This window comes from Desmodus rotundus, chromosome 13 (assembly GCF_022682495.2).
Source record: "Desmodus rotundus isolate HL8 chromosome 13, HLdesRot8A.1, whole genome shotgun sequence".
Taxonomy (NCBI): domain Eukaryota; kingdom Metazoa; phylum Chordata; class Mammalia; order Chiroptera; family Phyllostomidae; genus Desmodus; species Desmodus rotundus.
Window position 1 is genome coordinate 37674584 of NC_071399.1, and position 27499 is coordinate 37702082.

Below are 27499 nucleotides of genomic sequence, written 5' to 3' on the forward strand. Positions count from 1 at the left end.
ATTAATAAATGGTGTTAGGAGACCTGGACAGCTACATGTGAAAAAATGAAACTTGACTGCCAACTTACACCGTGTACAAAAATAAACTCAACATGGATAAAAGACTTAAATGTAAGTCACTACATCATAAAAGTCCTAGAAGAGAACATAGGCAGGAAAATCTCAGATATTCGACACGGTCATGTTTTCACCAATATGTCCCCTAGAACAAGGGACATAAAATAAAGAATAAACAAATGGAACTTCATCAAAATAAAAACCTTCTGCACAGCTAAAGAAAACATCAACAAAATGAAAAGGGAACCAACTGTATGGGAAAATATATTTGCCAATGACATCTCAGACAGGTATCTGGACTCCAAAATATATAAGGAACTCACACGACTCCACCCCAGGAAGACAAAAAACCGAATTAAAAAGTGGGCAGAGGACTTGAACAGATATTTCTCCAAGGAGGACATACTAAGGATTCACAGGCATGTGAAAGGATGCTCAGCATCACCAGCCATCAGAGAGATGAAAATTAAAACCACAATGAGATACCACTTCACATCAGTCAGAGTGGCCATCATAGACAAGTCAACATACAAGTGCTAATGAGGTTGTGGAGAAAAGGAAAAACTAGTACACCATTGGTGGGAATGCAGATTGGACCAGCCACTGTAGAGAACAGTATGGAATTTCCTCAAAAAACTAAAAATGGAACTGCCTTTTGACCCAGCTATTCCACTGATGGAATTATACCCTAAGAACAATGAAACACCAATTCAAAAGAACCTATGCATCCCAATGTTCATAGCAACATAATTTACAATAGCCAAGTGCTGGTAGCAACCTAGGTGCCCATCAGTAAATGAGTGGATCAAAAAAACATGGCACACAATGGAATGCTACACAGCAGAAAGAAAGAAGAAGCTCCTATCCTTTGCAACAGCATGGATGGAACTGGAGAGCATTATGTCAAGTGAAATAAGCTAGGCAGTGAAAGACAAATACCATATGATCTCACCTGTAAGTGGAACCTAATCAACAAAACAAAGAAGGAAGCAAAATATAACCAGAGACAGTGAAATGAAGAACAAGCTGACATAACCAGAGTGGGTGGGGGTGGATAATGGGAGAAAGAAGAAGGGTCATGTAGGAACATGTATAAAGGACCCACAGACAAACCAAAGGGTGATAGGATTTATGGTGGGAGGTGAGGATTGGTGAGTTAGGGCAGAGCAGTGGGGGGGAAATGGAGACAACTGTACTTGAAAAACAATTAAAAAATAAAAAATAAATATATAAGGAGTTATGGGTCACAAAGTCATAATTTGGAGAACTACCATAATAATAATTAATTTAGGGAATAGTCATCAATATACACTGAACTATGGATGAATATTTAATCAGTAAGAAGATATTTACATGGACTGAAAGTATATCCCCTAAGATATATATTAATTACAAACAGGAACAGAGTTATAGTAGATTTATGTTATAATAGAGTTATGTTATAGTAGAAAAATCTGTCAGATAATAGTCTAAACAAATGATCAAAATTACCATCATCAGTATTGAGATTAACTTCAAGTTCCTCCTGATAGGATGCTCGGATGAGTACACATCATTTTTAGCTATTCCTAACGAAAATTTGTATTCTGAAATCAAGAAAAATCAGCCAATTGTGGGCTCTTTTACAAAACATCTCTCCTGTACTCTTCACAAATGCCAATGTAATGAAACACAAAATCTCAAAAACTTCCATGTTAAAAGAAACTGAAGACATGAATATTGAGTGCAAGGTGTGATCCTGGATTTTGTTGCTGTTTTTATAAGAATCAGAGAGATATTAGGGAAAATCTGAATGATATTAATCTGAATCTGCATGATTAGATCAGAAATTTTCAGCCTTTTTTTTATCTCATGGCATACATAGGCTAATAACTAAAATTCTGCAACACACCAAAAATATGTTTTTTGTGGCTCTTAAAAAAAATGATAGGTATAATTTTGATTCATCGACACTGGACAGCTATTGTGTTGGCTGTTGTCATTTTTAAAAATTTGTCAATCTAATTGAAAAGAGGTCCGTTCCCTTGACTAAATAGTAAAGAATTGCATATTTTAAAACTTCTTGCAACAGACCAGTGTGCCACAGCACACTGACTGAAAATCATCGGATTAGATAATAGTATTGTATTTATGCTAACCTCCTGTTTTTTTTTAATTAATTAATTTATTTGTATTCAGTTACAATTGTCTGCATTTTCTCCCCTTCCCTCCACCTCACCCCAGCCAGTCCCACCTCCCTCCCCCACCTCTACCCTCCCCCTTGATTTTGTCCTTGTGTCCTTTATAGTAGCTCCTATAGACCCCTCTCCCCACTATCCCCTTCCCACTCCCCTCTGGCTATTGTTACAATGTTCTTAATTTCAATGTCTCTGGTTATATTTTGTTTGCTTTTTTCTTTTGTTGATTATGTTCCAGTTAAAGGTGAGATCATATGGTGAGGGACAAATAACCTCCTGATTTTGATCATTGTACTGTGATTATGTAAGAGAATTTCCTTTATTTTCAAAAACACATACTGAAGTCTAGATTGCAGCAAGTATACAATTTATTCCCAAGTGGTTAAAATAAATACATATGTGTGCATGCACATGTACAGAAAAGAACTATTCTTTTAAATGTTCTTTAATCTAGAATTATGTCAAAAAATTTGAAAGATAATTCCTTAAAATGATGCAAATTAACACCACACTACACACCCACCAGAATGGCTTAAATCAAAAAGATCAACAATGCCAAGTATTGACAAGGATGTGAAGAAATCCTCACACATTGCTTGTGGGGTTGCAGATTAGTGCCACCAGTTTGGAAAACAGTTTGGTGGATTCTTAAAAAGTTAAACATATACTTACCACATATTCCAGCAATTTCAATTCTTGGTACTAGTCAAGAAAAGTGAAAACATATGTCCACACAAAGATTTCTCTATTTCATTGCAGCATTTAATAATAGGCAAAGGCTGAAAACATTCCAAATGTCCATCAATAAATGGATAAGCAAAATGTGGAATATTTTACACAATGGAGTACACTCAGCAATAAAAATGAAAATTTGGTTCATGCAACAATATGGATGAGCCTCAAAAACATTGTGTTAAGTGAAAGAAGTAAGACACAGAAGATTATATATTACATGTTTCCATTTACTTGAAAATTAGGAAAAAAACTACAGAGACAAAAATAGATCAATGGTTCCCTAGAGCCAAGGGTGAGAATGGAAATTGACAGCAAACAGGCATAAAGAAACTTTTTTTGGACTAATAAAAATCTAAAACTGTCCCTGGCTTGTGTGGCTCAGTGGATTGATGACAGCCTGGAAATCAAAGGGTTTCTGGTTCAGTTCCCAGTCAGGGAACATCCCTGGGTTTCAGGCTAGGTCTCCAGTTGGGGATGAGAGAGAAGCAACCACACATTGATGTTTCTCTCCTTTTCTTTCTTCCTCCTTTCCCCTCTCTCTAAAAATAAACAAATAAAATCTTTGGAAAAAAACTGTCTTGTCAACACGTAGGAGTTTCAATGTTTAATTTCCATCAAAACCATTCATTTTTACTTTATTTTGTGTAATACCACTTACTAATCTCAGCAGTCAATATTAATGCTGTAACCTAACAACTAACTGTGGGAAAGCATCTATCCATTACCCAACAATGCAGAATATCTAACATTTATTATTGTACATGTCTAAACACATGTATTATGTCAAACTACAGAATGAACAAAAAGGCCTTTTTCCTACAGTTAATATTTAACACAATAATTATTAAAAATACATGTCTTTAGAAATGTGTTAAGTATACTGTAGAAAATTTATCAATTTCCTTTTTACATCATTCTGTTTAGCTTGACTAAAGTTGATACATAATTTACATAGTACTAGCACTTTTGATTTGTTGGTATTAACTATTAACCAATCCTCTTACTTTAATAGAAAAATTTTAAATCATACCTTTTAGTTGTGATACAAACACCGAAGATGATGCTCTATGGAATAGAAGTTTATAAAATGAAGCTTTATCTTCTCAATGTTAATATAAAGCATTTTAAGGCCTTACTGTATTTATAATGTTTCAAACACATAAATGAAATTTTAGAGCTGGAAGACATATTTGTGATTCATAACGCAATCCCATCATTTAAAAAATGACATCTAAGTGATGGAGATGTCAATTAATATTCTCAAGGTCATTAAAGTGGTTAGAAGCAGATTGGGATTTAAACATCCTAGTCAATCCTCATGTCCTTCCCTCCTCAAAGAGTCTGGCAGTTGACTGCTGCAATGATAACTTAAAGATGCATTCACCTGGCTCCAATTCTGTTAGTCTATTGAGAAGAAAATAAATGGCAGGCAGACAGACCGTCTAATTGTTCCAAGTCTGTACTTTTCTGATACAACACTATCTCTGCCCCATTAATCCCAATGGGCTAATTCTGCCATGAAGTAGACTAGACATCAATCTGTTAACCTTGATATGAACTCACTTTTATTAAGTATTAAAATATTGACATTTTTCTGGGTAAGTGTCAAGAAGGATTCAAGCTTCTAAAATCTATTAGTCCCATTGGGTCTGTGGGAACATTTCAGAATCTGGGCATGAGGGTATCCAACCATCCAGTCAATAGGTAAAAAATTATTAATAATAATACTAATAATACTACTAATAATACAATATTAGTAATAATAAGTAAACCAATACTATTAAATAAAGAGTTCCTCAAAACTTATCTATGGGGCATCATCTCTTTGCCTCCATTGCCTGAAAGAATGTCTGTCATTTAGTAGGTTTACTGAATGAACCACTAATTGATATTAATTCACTAAGTAATAAATGTATAAATAAAAAAAATAGATACACACACTAATTTGCTGAAACCAATGTGACTTTAGCCAAACACTGGTGAATTTCTGAGATATGCAGTTGGTTTTCTGCCTGGTAACTCAACATAGCTGAGAAAGTCCAGACCCAAGTATAAGATAAGCAGGACTGGAAGGCTGACTGGGATGTTTATATTCAAGAATCAACTAAAACTAAGCACCATAAATAATCTGAACACAACTCAAAAACAGAAGTGAAAGAAAAAAGTAACTTTCAGCCAACTGGTACTGGCCCATTTGAAATGAATGGGTATCTGGAGATTTCGACTTGTGGAAATGAAAACAAAATCCCTTTCAGTGTTCTGCAGATACATATGTGTTTAGAAGTTATATCTGTGTTAACTGTTCTAAATTTTTCATTTGATTTTTCTATTTATGCCATTCAACTGAATAGTATTATAGCTGAGTTGTATAAATCATTATATCTCTGCTTTATATCCAGGTATGGCATAAAAACAAAAAAAATGGAAGACCATAGTGGGTAAGAAATAAAAGTCCAGCACAGGTCTTCAGGCTTGTTGGCCATGGGTACATTTGTCATTCCAATGAACTAATTTCAGAAAAATGCTTTTAATGTGTAAAAAATATATAAGTAAATAATAAACATAAAAATATTTAATATAAGTTTACATATAATGGATATAAAATATAAAAAATAAAATACTGAGGACTACTAAGGAAACAAATTATATTGTTTGATATATGTTTTATATATATTATATTGTTATGTTATTTACATTAATATATCATAAATAAATGACTATGATTTCTCAATAATGTTAAGAAAATGATATCTTGAGATATTTGCAACAACAGAGTTGTGATTTATAAAAATCTGTGCTTTTTATGTGATAAAGTCCACAGATACTGAGGATACTTCTGTGATCATCTGTATTTATAATTAATAAAAATTTTCAATTTCAGTTGGAAGTAAATAAAAATAAACACACAAATTTTTTCCCAGTCAAGTTCATAGAATCCCTAAACTCTTTCCACAGATTCCCTGAGGAAGTGTAAGTCCAGGTTAAACACCCTTGATTTGGAGGAAAACAGACACTGAATTGAAATACTATTTCTGCCAGGGGTCATATCTGTGACCTTGAGTAGGTTGCTAACCTTCCTTGAGCTCCATAAAATGAGAGGCAGAAGTGTACATCACATGGAGTTGATGAAAGGAATAATGCACGTAACATGGTTAGCACACTGTCTGGCATATATTAAACTCTCAATGTATTATGCTTTTGATCCCCAATGGGACAATTTTTCTTCCCTGATATTTCAGCCTTTTAGAGTAAGTTGTAAAACTTCTAAGAAAGTATGTAATATTCTTCTTTATTGCTAGGGATTACATTTCTCTTCATTTGAGCACTTTACAACAATGACAACAAAATAGTGCCGAGGGAATCAAGACCATATGGGATACTATGAGAGCACTAATACAAATTTTGCTAACACTAAGATTAAAAGAAAACTTCATAAAGTAAACAAAATATCAAGGGCTTTCATATATGCAAATTCATATTGTTGAGGAATAAATAGGCATTGAATTGGGGGTCCTAAATCCTTTAGATCAATGAGACAATATAGTGCCTCCAACAATATGTACCAATTTTGATTTTGCTATTCATACCAACTAGGTATTTGTACTCAATTGACTAAAGTTCATGAGTTTCAGAAAAGCTAAGCAGAAGATAGTCTATGAGTATGTGATTTGATTTTGGTAAGGAGGCTTTCAGTTCTAGAATTTATAACCAGCCAATGATTATGGCTAATCAAACTTCTGATGGTCATCTTTTAGAGGCACAGACTGGGGGGAAAAATCATAAACTTTAACATATAAATATTTTAATAGATAAAATGCATATAAAAGCATTATAAAATTTATAAATCATCAATTCAAATGTATTTTCATTAATGACACTGATCTTTGTACCCTCAATTTAGAACATACAGAGTGAGGCAGCATGTTGAGGATTTTTATGGAGTGGAAAAATCTGTTTCCTCCAGGAAGGAATTGGCAAAAATCAGGTTTTCTTCTCTATGCATTTTGGATGATGCAATAATATCTATATCATTTAGTACCGGAAGAGATATATGAAAACTTCATCAACATTGTTATTGATTATAATACAATCAAATTTTGTAAATCTTTCATTAGGGAGGATTTTATTTTCCTAAGCATTGAAACATATAAATTATGCCTAGAAGTCCATGAAGAGTTTGTTTACTCTTTCTAGGAAATGAGAACTACTTATTTTTTAATAAAGATTTTATTTATTTATATACAGAGAGGACAGGAAGGAAAAAGAGAGGGAGAGAAACATCCATCTGTGGTTGCCTCTCGCACACCCCCTACTGGGGACCCAGCCCACAACCAAGGCATGTGCCCTTACTGGGAATTGAACCAGCAACCCTTTGATTCATAAGCTGGCACTCAACCACTGAGCCACACCAGCCAGGGCAAGAAAACTACTTCTTCAGCTATTATGACATAATTTAAAATGTTTTATTGCCATAAATGATTGAAATCCTACTTTTGTGCTCTCTATATAGTTCAAATTTTCTTTTTACATTTCTTATCTACTGACCCTAGATTCCAAACTACATTAACCTACAAAATGTCACGTGTTCTACTTATGTTGATTTTAGATAAGGTGTTTTATCTAAGGCTCAATTTACTCAACTGTAAAATGGAAATAATCAGGTAGAGTTGTGTGATACTTTTATTGATTTATTTTTAGACAGAAGGGAAGGGAGGGAGAGAAACATCAGTGCGTGGTTGCCTCTTGTGAGCCACTACTGGGGTCCTGGCCTACAATCCAGGCATGTGCCCTGACTGGGAATTGAACCTGCAACCCTTTAGTTCTCAGGTTGGTGGTCAATCCACTGAGCCACACCAGCCAGGGCAAGTTGTGTGATATTTTTGATAAAATGTATAACAGGTGCCTGGCACATAGAAGTACACCATATATAATAACTACAATTTTTCTTTTCTTTAGAAGCATTGATAGTCTTGGCTTCAAGAAGAACCAGCTGCAGTGTTTAATTACATCTAATTCACCAAATGTTTTACTAATCACAACATATATGATCTTCATAAATCACCAGTTTGAAAACCATGGAGTAATCAAGAATGTCACTTATATATTTTTGCATATGAGTCAAGTAATTAAAAGGAATCTAATGTCAAATTTGGTGTCTCCAGATCCTAAAATTTCTTTTCATATTTAATTCTAGTGTGTGTATGTGTGTGTGTAGTTTTTCTCCGAATGGGGAGAAGAGTGCTATAAATCTCCATGAATAATTGAAACTACAAATAGAATGAGTATAACAATTTTTAAAGAAATTATTACTTAAAATATTTTGGCTTTAAGAATAAATTTTAGGATAAATGATTTAGTATCAAATAGTAATTACATAACACTTTACATTTTTTCTACACAAGTACATGTAAAGGACAAAAGGTTATAAAATGTTTACGGGACACTATAGACCTTAAAAGAAGGACAAGCACTATTATGATCTTACTGATAAGAAAATCAATATTCAGAGCTATTGCATGATTCACCATAAGTCCAGTCCTACAGCCATTGGCACAATTAACACTGTAGGCCTGGTGAACTGGCAAAGTGACACTCAAAAGACAAAAAGCCCTAACACGTTATTTTTGTCAATAATTTTGGTTCAGTATGACTCATTTTGGCCAATTTCTTTTTTCTTCCTTTTTTCTAAAAAAATTTATTGTTATTCAATTACACTTGTCTGCATTTTCTCCCCATCCTTCCACCCCCCACCATCCGAACTCACAACCCTCCGCCGCCTCCACCTTCCCCCTCGATTTTGTCCATGTGTCCTTTATAGTAGTTACTGTAAACCCCTCTCCCCATTGTTCCCTACCCACTCCCCTCTGCCTATTTTTAGATTGTCCTTAACTTCAAAGTCTGTGGTCACATTTTTTTTACTTTTTTTCTTTTGTTGATTATGTTCCAGTTAAAGGTGAGATCATAAGGTATTTGTCCTTCACCATCTGGCTTATTTCATTTAGCATAATACTCTCCAGTTCCATCCATGCTGTTGCAAAGGGTATAAGCTCCTTCTTTCTCTCTGCTGTGTAGAATTCCATTGTGTAAATGTACCATTGTTTTTGGATCCACTCATTTGCTGAGAGGGCACTTAGGTTGCTTCCAGTACTTGGCTATTGTAAATTGTGCTGCTATGAACATTGGGGTGCACAGCTTCTTTTGGATTGGTGTTTCAGGGTTCTTAGGTTATAATCCCAGCAGCAGAATTGCTGGGTCAAAGGGAAATTCCATTTTTAGTTTACTGAGGAAATTGAATACTGTTTTCCACAGTGGCCGCACAACTCTGCATTCCCACCAACAGTGTACTAGGGTTCCCTTTTCTCTGCATCCTCTCCAACATGTGTTTGTGGATTTCTTTATGTTGGCCACTCTGCCTGGTGGAAGTGGTACCTCATTGTAGTTTTAATTTGCATCTCTCTGATGGCTAGTGATGCTAAGCATCTTTTCATATGTCTCTGGGCCCTCTGTATGTCTTCCTTGCAGAAGTGTCTGTTCAACTCCTTTGCCCATATTTTAACTGGGGTGTTTGTCTTCCTGGAGTGCAGTCGTGTGAGTTCTTCATATATTTTGGAGATCAGGCCTTTGTCTGAGGTATCATTGGCAAATATGTTTTCCCATACTGTTTTCTTTTGCCATGTAAAAGCTTTTTATTTTGATGAGGTCCCATTTGTCAATTATTTCCTTTATATGCCTTACTTTAGGGGACATGTCTGTGAGGACGTGAAATGTCTGAGATTTTCCTGCCGATTTTTTCCTCTACAACTTTTATGGTGTTATGACTTATATTTAAGTCTTTTATCCACCTTGAATTTATTTTTCTGAATGGTGTAAATTGGTGGTTGGGTTTCATTTTTTTGCACATAGCTGACCAGATCTCCTGACACCATTTGTTGAAGAGGCTATTGTTGCTCCATTTTATGCTCCTGCCTTCTTTCTCAAATATTAATTGACCATAATGACTTGGGTTTATTTCTGGGCTCTCTGGAATGTTCCATTGGTCTATGTGCCTGTTTTTATGCCAGTACCAAGCTGTTTTGATTACAGTGGCCTTGTGATACTGTTTCATATCAGGTATTGTGATCCCTCCTACTTTATTCTTCTTTCTCAAAATTGCTGCAGCTATTCGGGGTCGTTTATGGTTCCATATGAATTTCTGAAATGTTCGTTCTATATCTGTGAAATATGTTATGGGTACTTTAATAGGGATTGCAATGAATCTGTAAATGGCTTTGGGGAGAATGTCCATTTTGATGATGTTAATTCTTCCAATCCATGAGCATGGTACATGCTTCCATTTGTTTGTGTCTTCCTTAATTTCTTTCTTCAGTGTTATATAGTGTTCTGAGTACAGGTCTTTTACCTCCTTGGTTAGGTTTATTCCTAGGTACTTTATTTTTCTTGTTGCTATATCAAATGGAATTTTTTCCTGATTTCTGTTTCTCCTGTTTCATTGTTGGTATACAGGAATGCCTTTGATTCCTGAGTATTGGCTTTGTATCCAGCTGTTTTGCCAAATTCATTTATTAGGTCGAGTAGTTTTTTTGGTGGAGTCTATAGGATTTTCCATGTACACTATCATGTCATCTGCAAACAGTGACAGTTTTATTTACTTCTTTCCAATTTGGATGCCTTTTATTTCTTTTTCTTGTCTGATTGCTATGGCTAGGACATCCAATACTATGTTGAATAGGAGTGGTGAGAGAGGGCATCCTTGTCCTGTTCCTGATCTTAGTGGGAAAGCTCTAAGTTATAGTCCATTGAGTCTAATGTTGGCTGTAGATCTCTCAAATATGGGCTTTATTATTTTGAGGAATGCTCACTCTATTCCCACTTTGCTGAGTGTTTTTATCAGAAATGGGTGCTGTACCTTATCAAGTGCTTTTTCCACATCTATTGATATGATCATGTGATTTTTGTCTTTGCTGTTGTTGATGTGCTGTATTATATTTATTGATTTGCGAATATTGTACCATCCTTGCATCCCTGGGGTGAATCCCACCTGGTCATGGTGTATGATCTTTTTAATGTATTGCTGGATGCCGTTTGCCAATATTTTATTGAGAATTTTACCGTCTATGTTCAACAGTGATATTGGCCTGAAGTTTTCTTTCTTTGTTGTGTCTTTATCTGGTTTTGGGATTAGGATGATGCTTGCTTCATAAAGAGTCTGGGAGTCTTCCTTCATTTTGGACTTTTTGGAATAGACTTGAAGGATAGGGGTTTGCTCTTCTTTAGATGCTTTTTTGAATTCTGTGAAACCACCTGGTCCAGGGCTTTTGTGTGTTGGTAGTTTTTTGATGACTGCTTCAATTTCGTCTACTGTTCTTCATCTGTTCAGGTTTTCTGCTGCTTCTTCATTCAGTTTTGGAAAATTTTATTTTTCTAGAAATGAGTCCATTTCATCTGTTTTAAAATTTCTTGGCATATAGTTCTTACTAGTAATTTCTTACAATCCTTTGTATTTCGGAGGTATCAGTTGTAATCTCTCCTCTTTCATTTCCAATTGTGTTTATTTGGATCCTCTCTCTTTTTTTTCTTGATGAGCCTACTTAAAGGCTTCTCGATTTTGTTTATCTTTTCTAAGAACCAGCTCCTGGATTCATTGATCCTTTGAATTGTGCTTTTAGTCTCTATGTCATTTAACTCTGCTCTGATCTTGGTTATTTCCTTCATTCTGCTTGCTCTGGGCTGTCTTTGTTGTTGTTCCTCGAGTTCTTGTAGGCGTAGTGTTAGGTTGTTTGTTTGAAATGTTTCTATCTTTTTAAGGTATGCCTGTATTGCTATGAACTTCCCTCTCAGGACTGCCTTTGCTTTGTCCCATACATTTTGGGTTGTTGTGAGTTCATTTTCATTTGTTTCCAGAAAGTTTTTGATTTCTTCCCTAATCTCGTTCTTGACCCACTCATTGTTTCATAGCATGCTATTCAGTCTCCATGATTTTGAGTGTTTTGGGTTTTTTCCTTTGGAGTTGGTTTCTAGTTTCAGTCCCTTGTGGTCAGAGAAAATGCTTGATATGATTTCAACTTTCTTGAATTTGTTGAGGATTGCTTTGTGTCCTATCATGTGGTCTATCTTTGAAAATGTTCCATGTACACTTGAAAAGAATGTGTATTTTCCTTCCTTGGGATGAAAAGCTCTATATATATCAGTGAAGTCCATTTCATCTAGGGTAGTGTTCAGTGAGACAATATCTTTGTTGATATATTGTTTGGAAGATCTGTCCAATTTTGACAGTGTGGTGTTAAAATCCCCTACTATAATTGTGTTGCTGTCAATATCTTTCTTGAAGTCCTCTAAGATTTTCTTTATGTATTTGGGTGCTCCTATGTTGGGAACATATATATTTTCAATGTTTAAGTCTTCTTGGTGGATTCTTCCTTTGAGTATTATGAAGTGACCTTCTGGGTCTCTCTTTATGGCCCTTCTTTGGAAGTCTATTTTGTGTGATATGAGTACTGCTACCCCAGCTTTTTTTCCCTGTCCGTTTGCTTGGAAAATTTGTTTCCCGCCCTTCACTTTCAGTCTGTGTAGGTCTTTTGTCCTGAGATGGGTCTCCTGTAGGCAGCATATGTGTGGGTCATGCTTTCTTATCCATTCAGCTATTCTATGTCTTTTGATTGGAGCATTTAATCCATTTACATTTAAGGTTATTATTGATAGGTAGTTGTTCATTGTCATTTTTTCATACCTGTGTTCCTCTCTCTTTCTCTTTTCCTTCCTTTTCTTAAAGCAGTCCCTTAAGCAACTGTTGCAGAGCTGGTTTGGTGGACGTGTATTCTTTTAGACTTCTTTTGTCTGGGAAACTCTTTATTTGTCCTTCTGTGTTGATTGAGAGCCTTGCTGGGTAAAGTAGCCTTGGTTGTTGGCCTCTGGTTCTCATTACTTGGAATACTTTTTGCCATTCTCTTCTGGTTTGGAGCGTTTCCATTGAGAGGTCAGTTGCTAACCTTATCAGGGCTCCCTTGTATGTTACTTCCTGTTTCTCCCTTTCTGCCTTTAAGATTCTCTCTTTGTCTTGAAATTTTGTCATTTTAATTATGATGTGTCTTGCAGTGGGCCTCTTTCAGTTCCTCTTGCTTGGGACTCTCTGTGTTTCCTGGATTTATGTGACTTTTTCTCTCATCATATTAGGGAAATTTTCCATCATTACCTTTTCAAACAGATTTTCTATCCATGGCTCTTCCTCTTCTCCTTCTGGTATCCCTATTATATGGACATTATCACGTTCCATGTTTTCATGCATTTCCCTTAATCCCTCTTCATTCTTTCTGAGCCTCTTTTACTTCTATTGCTCTTTCTGGGCGTTTTTTTGTACTTTGTTCTCCAGCTAGCTGATTCAATCCTCTGCTTCATCAAGTCTGCTTTTCATTCCTTCTATTGTGTTCTTCAGTTCAGAAATTGTATTCTTCATTTACTCTTGGCCCTTGTTGATAGTTTCTATTTCCTTTTTCATGTTGATATAGTTTGCAGTGAGTTCACTGTAGTTTCTGGTAATTCTCTATGAGCTCAGTGAGCTTCCTTATAAACATTGCTTTGAACTCAGTATCTGATAGTTGACTTGCCTCTATTTCATTTATCATTCTTTCTGATGCTTCCTCCTTTCCTTTCATTTGCGATTGTTTCTTTGTCTTCTTGTTTGTTTGTTTGTTTGTTTTTGTGAGACTCTTCTTGTTAGACTTTGTTTCTTAAATTGATCTGTTCTGACTCCCTGGGTTTATGGTATGAAGTTCTGTGGCAGAATTCCAGTGGGATTCAGTGGTGCCATCTCCTTAATCTCTGGAGCTCACTGGTCTTCGGCTGTCATTTATGTTGGCTCTCTGTATGTCTTTGGTTCTTTCTTTGATGGGTCCTTCCATCCTGCTGGTTAATTGAGGGTCTCTCTGTCCAACACGTCTTGTATTCTGTTGTGCAGATGTGGACGGTTTATGTTGAAGCTGATTCTTTTGTGTGTACCAGGTTTTGAGGCTTCTCTCTCACTGTTGTTCATTTGTTTGTTCTGAGTAATATATCCACTATTTAGTTGTATTTCCAGATCAGTCCTGGATTGAGGTTAGTTTGGCTTCCCCTCCCTTCTTCCCTTGTTATCTCTTGGTGGTTCCTTTGTTGGTGGGTTTCCTCTTCCAGCAGGTGTACTCGTGTTCACCACTGCCACCTTGCAAATTCTCTGGAGTAGCAAAGTGAAATTTGTCTCACTCTCTCAGTTACTAGGATGACCCTGTTTGGGTCTAACTCTGATCTTTTCAGAGCTCCAGATTCTATTGTCTCACCTGTGGGAAAATGAGAAAGAGGGAAAAAAAAGAAAAGGGAAGGAAGGAAGAAGAAATAGAAAAGGAAGGGAAGCAAGGAAGGAAGGAAGAAGGAATTAAAAAAGAAAAGAGGAAAGAAAAGAAGAAGAAATTTTCACAAAAATTAAAATAAAAAATAAATAAAAGAAGGCAGGAAGAGGAAATAAAAAGTAAAGGGAAAAAAGATGGAATTAAAGAAGATCAGAGGAAGGGAAAGAAGAAGGAATTTTAACAAAAATTAAAATAAATAAATAAATAAATAAATAAATAAATAAAAGAAGGCAGGAAGAAGAAATAAAAAAGTAAAGGAAGGAAGGAAGAAGGAATACAAAAAGAAAGAAGGACAGAAAGGAAGAAGGAATTTGGATGGGGGAGTCTTCTGCTGGCTTTAAACCCATCATGTCAGTTTTGGTGGTCTTCCTGTCTGTGAAATGGCAGGGAGTGGGTGGAGGGATTGGTTTCACTTTTCTCCCTTCCTGAGCCACACTCTTTGCTGTTGTCCAGCTTCCATTCCAGTTCCTCAGGGTCTTTCTGCTCCCCCCTAGGCCTTTAGTCCTCCAGTTGTGCTGTCCTTGAGGTGCACCAGTTAGGGCCAACTCACACTCCACCTATTTGCTCTTTAGTGTCCTAGACGCTAGGGGCTCTCGGTGTTCCCCGAAGGCCAATCTCCTGATTCATAGACTAGTGATGCCTTCACTTTACAAGGCCATCTCCTCCACATGCATCACTGATATATCCAAAAGTAATATATGTGTGTGTATTCTACATTTTTTGTTTTTACATCTATGTTTTTCTGTTGTGATTATGAGCATGAGTTCTGAAGTCAAGACTGGGTTCTACCACTTCTAAGCTGTGGACCTCACCTTATGCAATTTACTGAATTTCCCTGTGCTCAATTTACTCATCTATAGAATGATGATAATAAAAGCTAATAATAGCACCTATTTTTTAGGCTTGTTGGGAAGCTTAAATGAAGTATGTATGAAGTCCTTAAGACAGTGTCTGGCATAAAGTAAGCACTCCAAACAATGGTAGTTCAGGGATATTAGCTATATAAATTTCAAATTAATATAGAAAATATTAATATATTAAATAGTTAACAATTAAACCTTGTAAATGGCAGAACTGAGATTAAAGATTGCATATTATTTACCAGTATGCTATACCCTCTCTCAATACATAAATTAATGAAATGTATTAATATATTAACAGTGATGATCACTGTGATAGATTATGAGTTACAATTATCTTTTTATAATAGTTTTCATATTTTTAAAACTATTCAAAATATTCTTTTTACATATATGTGAGAATGTGTGTGTCTATACACACACATGGACACATACAGTTTTATAAATAAAGATATAGCTGGCCTACTAAAGGCAACCTCAATCCTTGCCTATAACTATGTTTATATTAAGGCTTTAATATATACAATACAATATATAACATCTAATATTTGTATTATAAATTATATGTACAAATATATCAGTATTACATAATGTCCTTCTGCTTAGCTTTCTCAATAAGGAGATACAACTCTACAAATCATTAATGATAAATGGAGATTTTCCTGAAAGTACTGATGGAAAGATGTCACTTACAATAAACAAAAACCAAAAAATTATTATATCGTCCCTCCTCCAAAGCACCTCTCCAGCCCCATCTTCTTTTTTTCCATTTCTCTCTGCTGGGCTCTAAAGACTACTGTTATGCCTTGAGTGCATTAGATCTGTGGCAACTCCAGCAGTATGCTGGAGTTCACCCTCACCCCCACCCCAAAACATTACTAAAATTTTCACTTAGGCTTCCCCACTCCATAAAAACATTTTGAAAAGTAGGTGCCACATAGGTTGAAGGCGATTCTGAGACTAAGAAAATATAACATATGGCTTTTTACCTATCTATAATATTACCATATACCAAATTTTCCAAACTAACTGATATCATCAGTACTTCCATGTAGCTGTCATTGTAGCCCTTAGCTATACAAGAGTGATTCAGTTCATTTAATCAAGCATATTTGAGGACTATTATCTCAGTCATTCATATTCAACAATTGCTTATTGGTTTCAGCTACAGCAATAGACTCTTGAGACTACTAACATGAATAAAAAATGGTCTTTATACAGGAACTACTATAAAGGACACATGGACAAAATCAAGGGGGAGCGTGGAGGTGGGGGAGGGAGGGGAGTTCGGTTGGGGTGGGGTGGAGGGATGGGGAGAAAAGGCATACAACTGTAATTGAATAACAATAAAATTTAAATAAATAAATAAATAAAAATGGTCTTTATTTTATGGTGTTTAATGTGCAAGATATTAAATATATTCAGAATTCATAAAATAAGCCCTGGTTTATCAACACCCAAAAATAGCCTTCTGGAACCAAGAGTATTGTTTCTTTGGCTAAAAAGATACTAATAATTTTTCAGAAAATAAAAGAGTGGTGAATGAACAGATTCAGGAAGAATATTTCCAGAGATGTTGTATTTTTAATGTATTTATGCTGAATAAGTTCCTGATAAATGTATACAAGGATCTTTCCTCTATTCCAAATAAGTATTTCCAAAATCATGGAATCACTCAAGACCAGAGGAGGGTAATAAATGGATTGATTGCCAAAAGAACACAAACTTAATTTGAAAAGGTAGGCTCCGTTTATTTTTTAGTTTAATTAATTTTATTTAAAAGACCCTCAGGAATTAAAATTTCCAGAAAGAAACATTAACTTTAGTTAATAAAATTGAAGAAGATATATATAGCTTTAAAAAGGGGATTAAAATTAGTCACAGAGAATGGCAGAAAAGGAAATAAAGGGGAGAATTCTGGCAACATACAAAGTGATCTGTATCTCTGGATGATAGGAGATGAGGAGCAAAAAGCTTAGTGATATAAAGAACACACATGACTCCAGCATAGGCTTTTGTCAGAAAGGTAGAAAAACAAAAATAGAAGCTAGACATAGGAATAAGTTCTAGGAAAATAATGAAAATATGTCACTACCCCCAAAGAAGAACAGACTGCTTTATGAGGTAATAAATCCCCATCTTTGAAAGCATTGAAAGAAGAGATAGATAAACAAGGATAGAACTGATTCATTCATTGAGTACAGGGTTGAACTAAGTGATATTTGAGCACTTGAGATTCATTATACATGGTTAATAATATTGAAGTCTATGATTCTATGAATACTTTAAAACAAAAATAAAGTATGAGGGCAAACACTGAAAGCAAAGGAGGGTAAAACAAATTCAGAGAGGAACAAAGTTTGGTGGGGGGTTTTTTGTTGTTGTTGTTCTTTTTTTAACATGGAAAGAAGAGGGAAGAAGGGAGGAAGAAAAAAGAATCTATTGTCCCAAGTACAAAATGACAACTACTTACACTTTACACCAAATATTCCTTTTGAAGACATCTCTGTAAGTCCAAGAAAATGGAGAGCTAAAGATATGCTACAAGGGAAATAGCCCATAGCCTGGTCTTGTGAAAGCAATATCAGGGGCACAGAATAAGCCCTGGTTCTGATTATGCCACAGCAATGCAGGGGAGCTCCAGGAACAAAATGCCTCTAGAGCCCAGTCTGTGGGCTCTTACCACTGGTTCTCAATAACAACTTTATGAATCCCACTCCCCAGAACACTAGTAATTCACACAACACTAATAACTAACCCAATAAATACCTCTCCTTTGCTTAAGAAATTTACTCCTGCTGGGATTTGAACCATGTACCCTTAGATCCAGTGGAACTAGAATCAATAGAGTGATGACCAGCTCCAGAAATATTCATTTAATCATCTCCCTGTTAACTCTCCATATGTTTATAAGTTTCCAACTGGGAAAAGGTCTGTGATCACTAAATGCACTGGCTTGAACTAACTCAAATAATCATAGTTTTTTGGCTAAAGAGCTGACAATAAGACCAAAGATCCTGTTTTTTTCCAGTTTCCCATTGTTCCAACAATGGGAATTAATTCCTCCAACAGTGTAGTTGGATGCAGAGACTTAACACTTTTCATTCACAGAGAATCTGGATTTAAAGTTTTATTATTACCCTCTGAAACAAACTCTTTCCAGTAAGGTAATTTTTTTTTTCCTAAAAACTGTTCATTGTAGAAACTTTCTTTGGAAAACACATCTTCAATGTTTCAGAAACTTGGCATTTGTTTTCATCAATAATTCAAGTTGATTTAGCATAATACTCTCCAATTCCATCCATGCTATCCAAAAGGTTGCAGTTCCTTCTTTCTTTCTGATGCATAGTATTCCATTGAGTAAAAGCAGCAGTTTCTTGATCCATTCATTTACTGATGAGCACATAGGCTGTTTCCAGTACTTGGCTATTGTAAATAGCACTGCTATGAACATAGGGGTGCATAAGTTCTTTTGAATTGGTGATTCAGAATTCTTAAGGTATATTGTCAGCAGCAAAATCTTTGGGTCAAAAGACAATTCCATTTTTAGTTTTCTGAGGAAATCCCATACTGTTTTCCACAGTGACTGTACCAGTGTGCATTCCTACCAACAGTGCACTAGGGTTCCCTTTTCTCCACAACCTTGCCAGCACATGTTATTTGTAAATTTATTAATGTTGGCCACTCTGACAGTTGTGAGGTGATATCTCATTGTGATTTTAATTCACATCTTTCTGATGGCTAGTGATGTTGAGCATCTTTTCATATGTCTATGGGCCATCTGTATGTCTTCCTTGGTGAAGTGTCTATTCTGCTGAGTGAAATAAGATAGTCAGTGAAAGACAAATACCATATGATCTCACCTACAAGAGGAATCTAATCAACAAAATAAGCTAATGAACAAAATAAACTAACAAACAAAATAGAACCAGAGACATGGAAACAGAAAATACTGACAGTGACCAGAGGAGAGAGGGGAGGAGGATAATAGTGTAAAGTAAGGGAAGGGACTAGTTAAAGAACTTGTATGAATAACCCAAGGTCATGGACAACAGTGCGGGAATTGACTGTGGGAGCGGGGAAGTGGGATGGGCAGAGGAGGGCAAAGGGGAGAAAACTGGGCCAACTGTAATAGAATAACAAAAAATCTTTAAAAAAAGAATTCAAGTTGAAAGATCAACACTTGCAAAATTAACATTATAAATTATATGAAAAGAGACAGTCTTTAACTCTCAACAGTTACATTAAAACCCCTACTTCCTTATAAACTTCCACCATTTATTTTCCTTTCTCTAATTTTATTACTCTAAAGTTCACCTTAATGCAGTCGTATTAGGACCAAGAAAATTAAAATTAAACTACTGGAAGTGAAAATTAAAGCACCTCTGATTTAAGCATTTTTTTAAAATTGTGCCCCTGAATTAGTTCCCTGGCTGTTTATTATATACCTTAGCAAGAACCAAACTTTCTTTCAAACATTTATACATAATTCAGGGGATGGAGTATGCCAAATGAGAATGATAATGTCTTATTTAGTATAACCTCTTTTATTTCCCCACACCTTACGATATTTTGAAACATTATTTATTACAATGGTAAAATATTCAATGCAGAAAGCACTATTGTGTACCAGTGCAGAAAGTGTGATATCTTTTTCAGTATTACTTACATTCAAATAATGCAAAGAGGGCCTTCCCCAGAAATCTTTCTCTCTCTGCTTTTTCACAAAGTCTGGTTGTCCTGCTAAGTCTGACACTAAAAATTTTGTCTCTGTGACATTGTTTTGATTTGTAGGCAAACTACAATAAAGAAACTCAAAATTTGCAACTTTGATAGTTTACTGATATTAAAATGCCAATTAGTATTTCTCACTATCTTTGAGAATGAAGACAGAAGGTGGATTTTCAAAGATGACAGTTTTTAATTATTTCCCTTATCTGTGAAAATTCTTTGTTTTGAAGTACAATAAAAGGCTTCTAGGCATAAATGTACAGTTCATGCCAAGAAGGAGACATAGGTAGACATGGAAATAGCATCAACAAATCTTGTATGTTGTATACATTTTCTATTTGCTTGGTCTTCTGCTAGATTTTTAAGAAATTATTCTTTATTCAGGAGAATATAAATTCACATAAATCTATGAACAATGAAATAAGGTGGTGAAAACTGTCAGAGAGGTCCAAAGAGATGTGATTTATATTTGGGAGAATATGCAGAAAAAGTTTTTCTGAGGAGGTCTGTAGGTGAAAAAGCCAGTAACTCAGATGAAAAAGGCATGGAGAATGAAACAGGAATTCACACTAATCTTAAGAATATAGTGAGAAAATGTAAGGGATCAGTCACCAGTGAATGCTCAAGGCACATCCAGGGAAAAATAATAGGCTTCCCTGATAAAGTAGAAAAAAAAGATATGAGAGTGTCCTGAATGTAAGATGTCATGGGCATTTGATGGATAGAAGTTATGAAAAACACACAATTCCTACAGCCAGTTGGGGTCAAAGGAAGTATTCAGTATAGGAAATGGCCCCTGGAACAAGAAAGGCAATTCTCTCTCTGAAAGTGAAACCAGAAAAGTCAAGTGCCCAGTGCTGGTATCCATATGATGAAGTCTTCATGGGAGAAGTGCTATCTTAAAAGGAAGAAAAAAATTTAAAATCATGGAATTCAGGTCATCTAAAGATGGATTTTAGAGTTATATCTATGGAAAGCAAAACTTCATTGATGTTAATAACCCAATGGAAGAAAGAACATATGAGCAAAAGTAATGTTATTTCATGTGAGAGAGAAAAGAAGCATCCTGAGATCTTGGCCAATTTTGTAACACACAGGCCAAAGTAAGATGCTGAACCTTTGTTCATTAGAGCAACATAATTCTAAAGAACAAGGAGTATTTAATTTAAGTTTCCTGGCCAAGAGGAAGTATGCTTAAGGTTATCTACCTCCCCAGCTCGTATTTCATCTCCTGTTAACATCTTTAATTTAACTTTGCCTTCTTGGGAGAGGATCCGTGGACTATGGATGAAAGTATCAATTTGGAAAGCTTTCCATCACAAAACAATGCATTTGCATTACAGTATCTTCATTAGTTTCTTGTAAATGGTGTTAGTGTCAATACCTATATGCTGCTTAAAACTTGGGCACTAAAAATTCAAACTGAAGTTTTCACTAAGGTACTTTTTCCTCCAAACAACCCTGTCTGAGTCACCAGCTCTCTTTAGTCTCTTCCATCTTTGTGATATTCTTCTTTAACTTCAACAAAGATTTGGCATGGCAAAGCCTAGTAATGATATATGCATGTACAGTGAGTAAAATGATGCTCTGCCATACAAAATGCCCACCTTTTAAGCCCTGGAATCTGTAAAAATATTAGGTTACATGGCAGAGGGAATTAAAACAGTAGATACACATAGAGACTAAAAAGCAATCAATGAATCCAAGAGTTGGTTCTTTGAAAAAATAAACAAAATTGACAGACCTTTAATGAAACTTGTCAAGAAAAAGAGAGAGAGGAGCCAAATAAATAAAATCAGAAATGAAAGAGAACTAACAACCAATACCACAGAAATACAAAGTATTGTAAGAAATTACTATGAACAACTCTATGCCAAGAATCTGGACAACCTAGGCAAAATGGACAAATTTCTGGAAATATACAATCTCCCAAAACTGAATCAAGAAGCAGACCTCCTGAACAGACCAACAATTACTAACAAAATTGAAGCAGTAATCAAAAAACTCCAAACACACAAAAACTCTAGACCAGATGGCTTCAAGGTGAATTTTACCAAACATTCAAAGAACTAACATCTATCCTCAAATATTCCAAAAAATTCAAGAAGAGGAAAGACTCCCAAACATTTTTTATGAGGCCAATATTATCCTAATTACCAAACCAGGTAAAGACACAACTGAGAAAAGAAACTAATGGCCAATATCACTGATGAACATAGATGCTAAAATCCTCAACAAAATACTGGCAATCAGGACCCAGCAATCCATTAAAAAGATCATACACCATGACCAAGTGGGATTCATCCCAGGGATGCAAGGATGGTGTAACATTCACAAATCAATAAACATCTACACCAGATAAACAAAATGAAAGACAAAAATCACATCATCATATCAATAAATGCTGAAAAAGCATTTGATAAAATTCGGTACCCATTTAGGATACAAACACTCAGCAAAGTGGGAATAGAGGGAGCATACATCAACATGAAAAAGGCCATATGCTAGAAACCTACAGCCAAGATCATACTCACTGGGCAAACACTAAAAGTGTTTCTCTTAAGATCAGGAACAAAACAAGGGTGACTGCTTTCACCTTTCTTATTCAACATAGTACTGGAAGTTCTAGCCACAGTGATTAGACAAGAAAAAGAAATAAAAGGCATCTAAATTAGAAAGGAGAAATAAAACTGACATTATTCACAGACTACATGACAGTGTACATAGAAAACCATAATCTCCACCAGAAAAACTACTCAACCAAATTAGAGAATTTGGCAAAGTAGAAGGATACAAAGCCAATATTCAGAAATTGATGGTATTTTTTTACACCAACGAAATATCAAAAACAGAAATTTTATATATCCTAAGAGTCCTGAAACACCAGTTCAAAAGAATTTATGTGCCCCTATATTCATAGCAGTAGTATTTACAATAGCCAAGTATTAGAAACAGCCTGAGTGCCCATCAGTAGAAAGTGGATCAAATAACTGTGGTACATTTACACAATGGAATACTATGAAGCAGAAAGAAAGAAGGAATTTCTACCTTTTGCAACAGCATGGATGGAACTGGAAACTATTATGCTAAGTGAAATAAGCCAGTCAGTGAATGGAAAATGCCATATGACCTCACTTATAACTGGAATCTAATGAACAAAATACACTAATGAACAAAACAGAACCAGAGACATAGAAACATAGAACAGACTGATAGCTGTAGGAGGGGAGGAGGGAAGTGGAGGGATGGTGGAAGGAAGAGGAAAGGACTAGTCAAAGAACATGTATAAGTGACTCATGGACATGAACAACAGAGAAGGGACTGACTGTGAGAGAGATGAGTGGGCTGGGGAGAGGGTTGCAAAAGGGAAAAAGGGAAAAAATGGGACAGCTGTAATAGAACAATAAAAAATAAAGTAAAAAAAAAAACAGCAGATAGATTTAAGATTGCTAATCAGAAGTTTAACTTAATTAGGAAGATCATCCTGGATTATCCAGGTAACCCAAAGTAATCACATGGGTCTTTTATTATTATTTTTTATTGTTGTTCAAGTATAATTGTCTCCATTTTCCCATCAACACCCCCCACCCCAGTCATCCCCACTTCCCACCCTTGATCGTACCCCATTTGGCTTTGTACATGTGTCCGTTGCACATGTTCCTGACAACACTTTCCCATTGCCTCCCATTAGGTCTTTTAAAATGAAATAAGGAGGCAGAAGAAGAGAGTCAGAATTAGACATGATGAAGAAAGTAAGTTCGGAAAGATGTTCTCTTGTTAACTTTGAAGATGGAGGAAGAGGCCATGAGCCAAGAAATGTGAGTGTCCTATAGAGGCTGGAAAAATCAAGGAAACAAATTGTCCCCAAGAGCCTAGAGAAGGAATGTAGTCCTGCCACTACCTTGGTTTTTGCCCAGTAAGACCCAAGTTAGACATCTAGCTCACTGAGGATAATAAAGTTGTCTTATCTTAGATTACTCTTAATGGTAATCTGTTAGAGAAGCAATAGGAAACTAACATATCATGTATGCAAGTAGAACTGCAATATAGTTCAACTATATTAGACTTAAAGAAATGGGATTGTGTGACCCATGATCTGAAGAAAATGCCCTCTCTACTAATTTGTACCATTTAATAGCAATATGAGTAAACTATTTAACCACTCCAAGCCACAAATTCATCATCTTTTAAATTAAAAAAAAACCTATGTACAGATTGTAGTGAAATTTTAATAAGTTAAAATTTGCTTCATCAAATAAAAATGTCTGTGAATTACACACACGGTAAAATGCTTGATAAAGGGATGAATGTGATGATTTAAACATACCAACTAACACTCCTGTGAAATGCTGGGGCTGCTATGATGAACACGTCAGACACAGAAAAATAACAATAATAATTTAATATCCCTTGGTAAAACTTTGATGAGAGTGCATGAAGTTCTGTTACCACATTAGGGACACTTTGCCCAATTTATTCATCAGAGAACACTATTTAGAGGAAATCAACTCTAAACAGAGGCCAAATATGGAGGAAAACAGAAACCCTACATGTGGAGCAGGGATGGAGAGAAGCAGGGCTCCTTCACTCAGGTGGAGCTGGGCTTTCAAAAACAAGGAATCTGGTGGAAATGTCTCCACTGTCACAAGAAAACCTGGATATGTCAACAAAACTTTTCTACATATGCAAATAAACTCCATTAGAAGTTGGAATTAAAAAGAACAAGCACTTTGAGCAACTGAAACCAAACTGAAAAACAAAACTATAAAATATAGGATCATATAAAACATAATTTGCATAAAAATATAAAATTATGACTCATATAAATATAAAAATAAACATTTTATGGTATTTTTTCTATTACCACTTAGTCCCCTTATACCTCCCTCCTCCTGCCACAATCGCCACACTGTTGTCCATGTCCATGAGTCCTTTTTCCTTTTTGCTCAATTGCTCCACCCGCTAACATCTCCCTTAGTTGTCGTCTTGCTCTCTATGAGTCTGTCTCTATTTTGCTTGTGAGTTCAGTTTGTTTATTAGATTCCACATATGAGTGAAATCATATGGTATTTGTCTTCACTTAGCATAATGTTCTCCAGATCCATCCATACTGTCACAACGGGTAAAATTTTCTTCTTTTTTACATCTGAGTAGTATTCCATTGTGTGAAAAAAAAACTAATTAAAAAAATGGGCAAAGGACATGAATAGACACTTCCCCAAAGAGGACATACAGATGGACAATAGAAATATGAAAACATGCTCAGCATCACTAATTATCAGAGAAATGCAAATTAAAACCACAATGAGATATCATCTCACACCTGTCAGAATGGCTGTGATCAATCATTCAACAAACAGGTGCTGGCAAGTATGTGGAGAAAGGGGAAACCTTTTGCACTGTTGGTGGGAATGCAGACTGGTGCAGCCAATGTGGGAAGCAGTATGGAAATACCTCAAAAAATTAAAAATAGATCTGCCTTTTGACCCAGCAATTTCACTTCTGTGAATATATCTGAAGGAACCCAAAACATTAATTCGAAATAACATAAGCACCACCATGTTCATTGCAGCTGCAGCATTATTTACAATCATCAAGATATGAAAGCAGCCTAAGTATCCATCAATAGATAAGTAGATAAACCAATTATGAGACATTTACACAATGGAATGAACACATGTTTAAGATTTTACTTAACTCATGAATGAAAAAAGTGGTGAGGTGTTTACCACCAATTCAAAGGAGAAAACAAAAAGAAACAAAAACAGGTCTATATATAGAGGCCAGGAATATTGAAATAAATGTGCAATGGAGGGGAAAGTGACCCCTTCCACAGTCAAGAGAAGGGAAGTCAATTGAAACAAACCTCCACTAGCCAGAACTGGTGTGTTTTTGCCTTGCTATCACTTAACTACACTTCACAGAGGTGTAAAATAGCACCCATAGAACAGAATCATGAGCTATAGGCAATCACAGCTTTCCACTGAAACTCAAATTTTTCCTGAGAGTGTTTCAACTGGCATTTGTTTTCTGTAACTTACCAAAAGTATAGCTGCAGATGACACAGAATTTTTAAAAAAGAAACCAATCTCCAATCTACCATTTCACACAGAGGGTAATAAATAAAAGGAGATGATAACAGTGATAACAGAGTGTGTTGCTAGTGCAACTTGCTCCCATAGCACTTTTCTGAGCATCTGTCTATTAATATTTGATCACAGAGCCTCCCTCTACCAAGTTCCTTTTGTCTCAGCTTTTTGCCACTTTCCCAAACCCAAATCATTCTATAGACCTTGAGTTCTGAACCCTGGATCCCAGTTGTGGCACCATCTAACATAGTAAACCTGGGTCCAGGATATTCCCCAGTAATAAGGTGAAATGTGAAAAAATTAACTCTCCAGCTATTTATCTATAACCCAACACTGAGTTCTCATGACATTTCCACGGTCAAGGCCCAAGTCTCCCCATCTTGTTACAGATATTAACAAGATTAGAGCTAGAAGAAGATTGATCATGTTATAATAGATATTGATAAGATCTGCTTAAAGACTGGAGTTACTGCAAGGCCTGCAGCAGTATGTAGGCAATTCATTATGAAACAGAAAGCAAAAAGCATGTGGGAGAGATGAAATAAAACAGTAACTTTCACATGAAGCTTATAAGAAAAAGTACATTTTACAACTCCAGAGACTTCCCTGAATCTCAGATAAGAATAAACAATCTGCCAATATGTTGCCTCAAAATCAGAGGATAAAAAATGTTAAGTCTAGGCTGAGAGGCAAATTTTGCCTGTAGATGCCAAAAACAATTGTAACATAATATGGGATCAACACTGAGAAGCTCCCAGAAGTGATTTTACGTATGCACAGTAGTCATTTCCAATCGTGTAAATGGAATGACAAGGAAAAATGGCTGCAAGAAATAAAAATATTAAGTATCTAAACCAAGAAATTCTAGTATTCTCATATGTTGATGGTTACCATATTTTTCGGACTATAAGACGCACTTTTCCCCAAAATTTGGGAAGAAAATGAGGGTGCATCTTAGAGTCCCAACTAGCTTACCTGGTTCGCTGGGGGACAGGCGGAGGGGGCGGTGGAGCGGGGTCACAGGACGTAGGAACAAGGTCTCCGCTGCAGGAAGCCCGCAGGCAGGAGGAGTAGGACAATGCTGCAGGCCCTGGGCTGGGAGGAGGGGGTGTCCTGGTGGTGGGAAGCAAGGGAGACACAAGCGGAGCCCCGCTGCAGCATACTATAGTGCTAGGGAGGAGGGTACAGGTGGTGCAGGCACGTTAGGAGAAGAAAGCCTGCAGCGCCCGTGTGTGCCTCCATGACGTGACTGGTGTGCCCCACCCCCCCATTAAAGTTAACATAGGCAAATTCCACTGCAGGGTCACCTGCCAATGTGGCCCTGCAGCTGTTGCAAAACTACAACTCCCATCATGCTTGGAGACGTTGGGATGATGGGAGCTGTAATTTGGCAACAGCTGCAGAGCCACACAGGTTGTGTAACACTGCTGTCCCCATAGAAGAGTGTTACACAACCTGTAGCCCTTCAGCAGCAG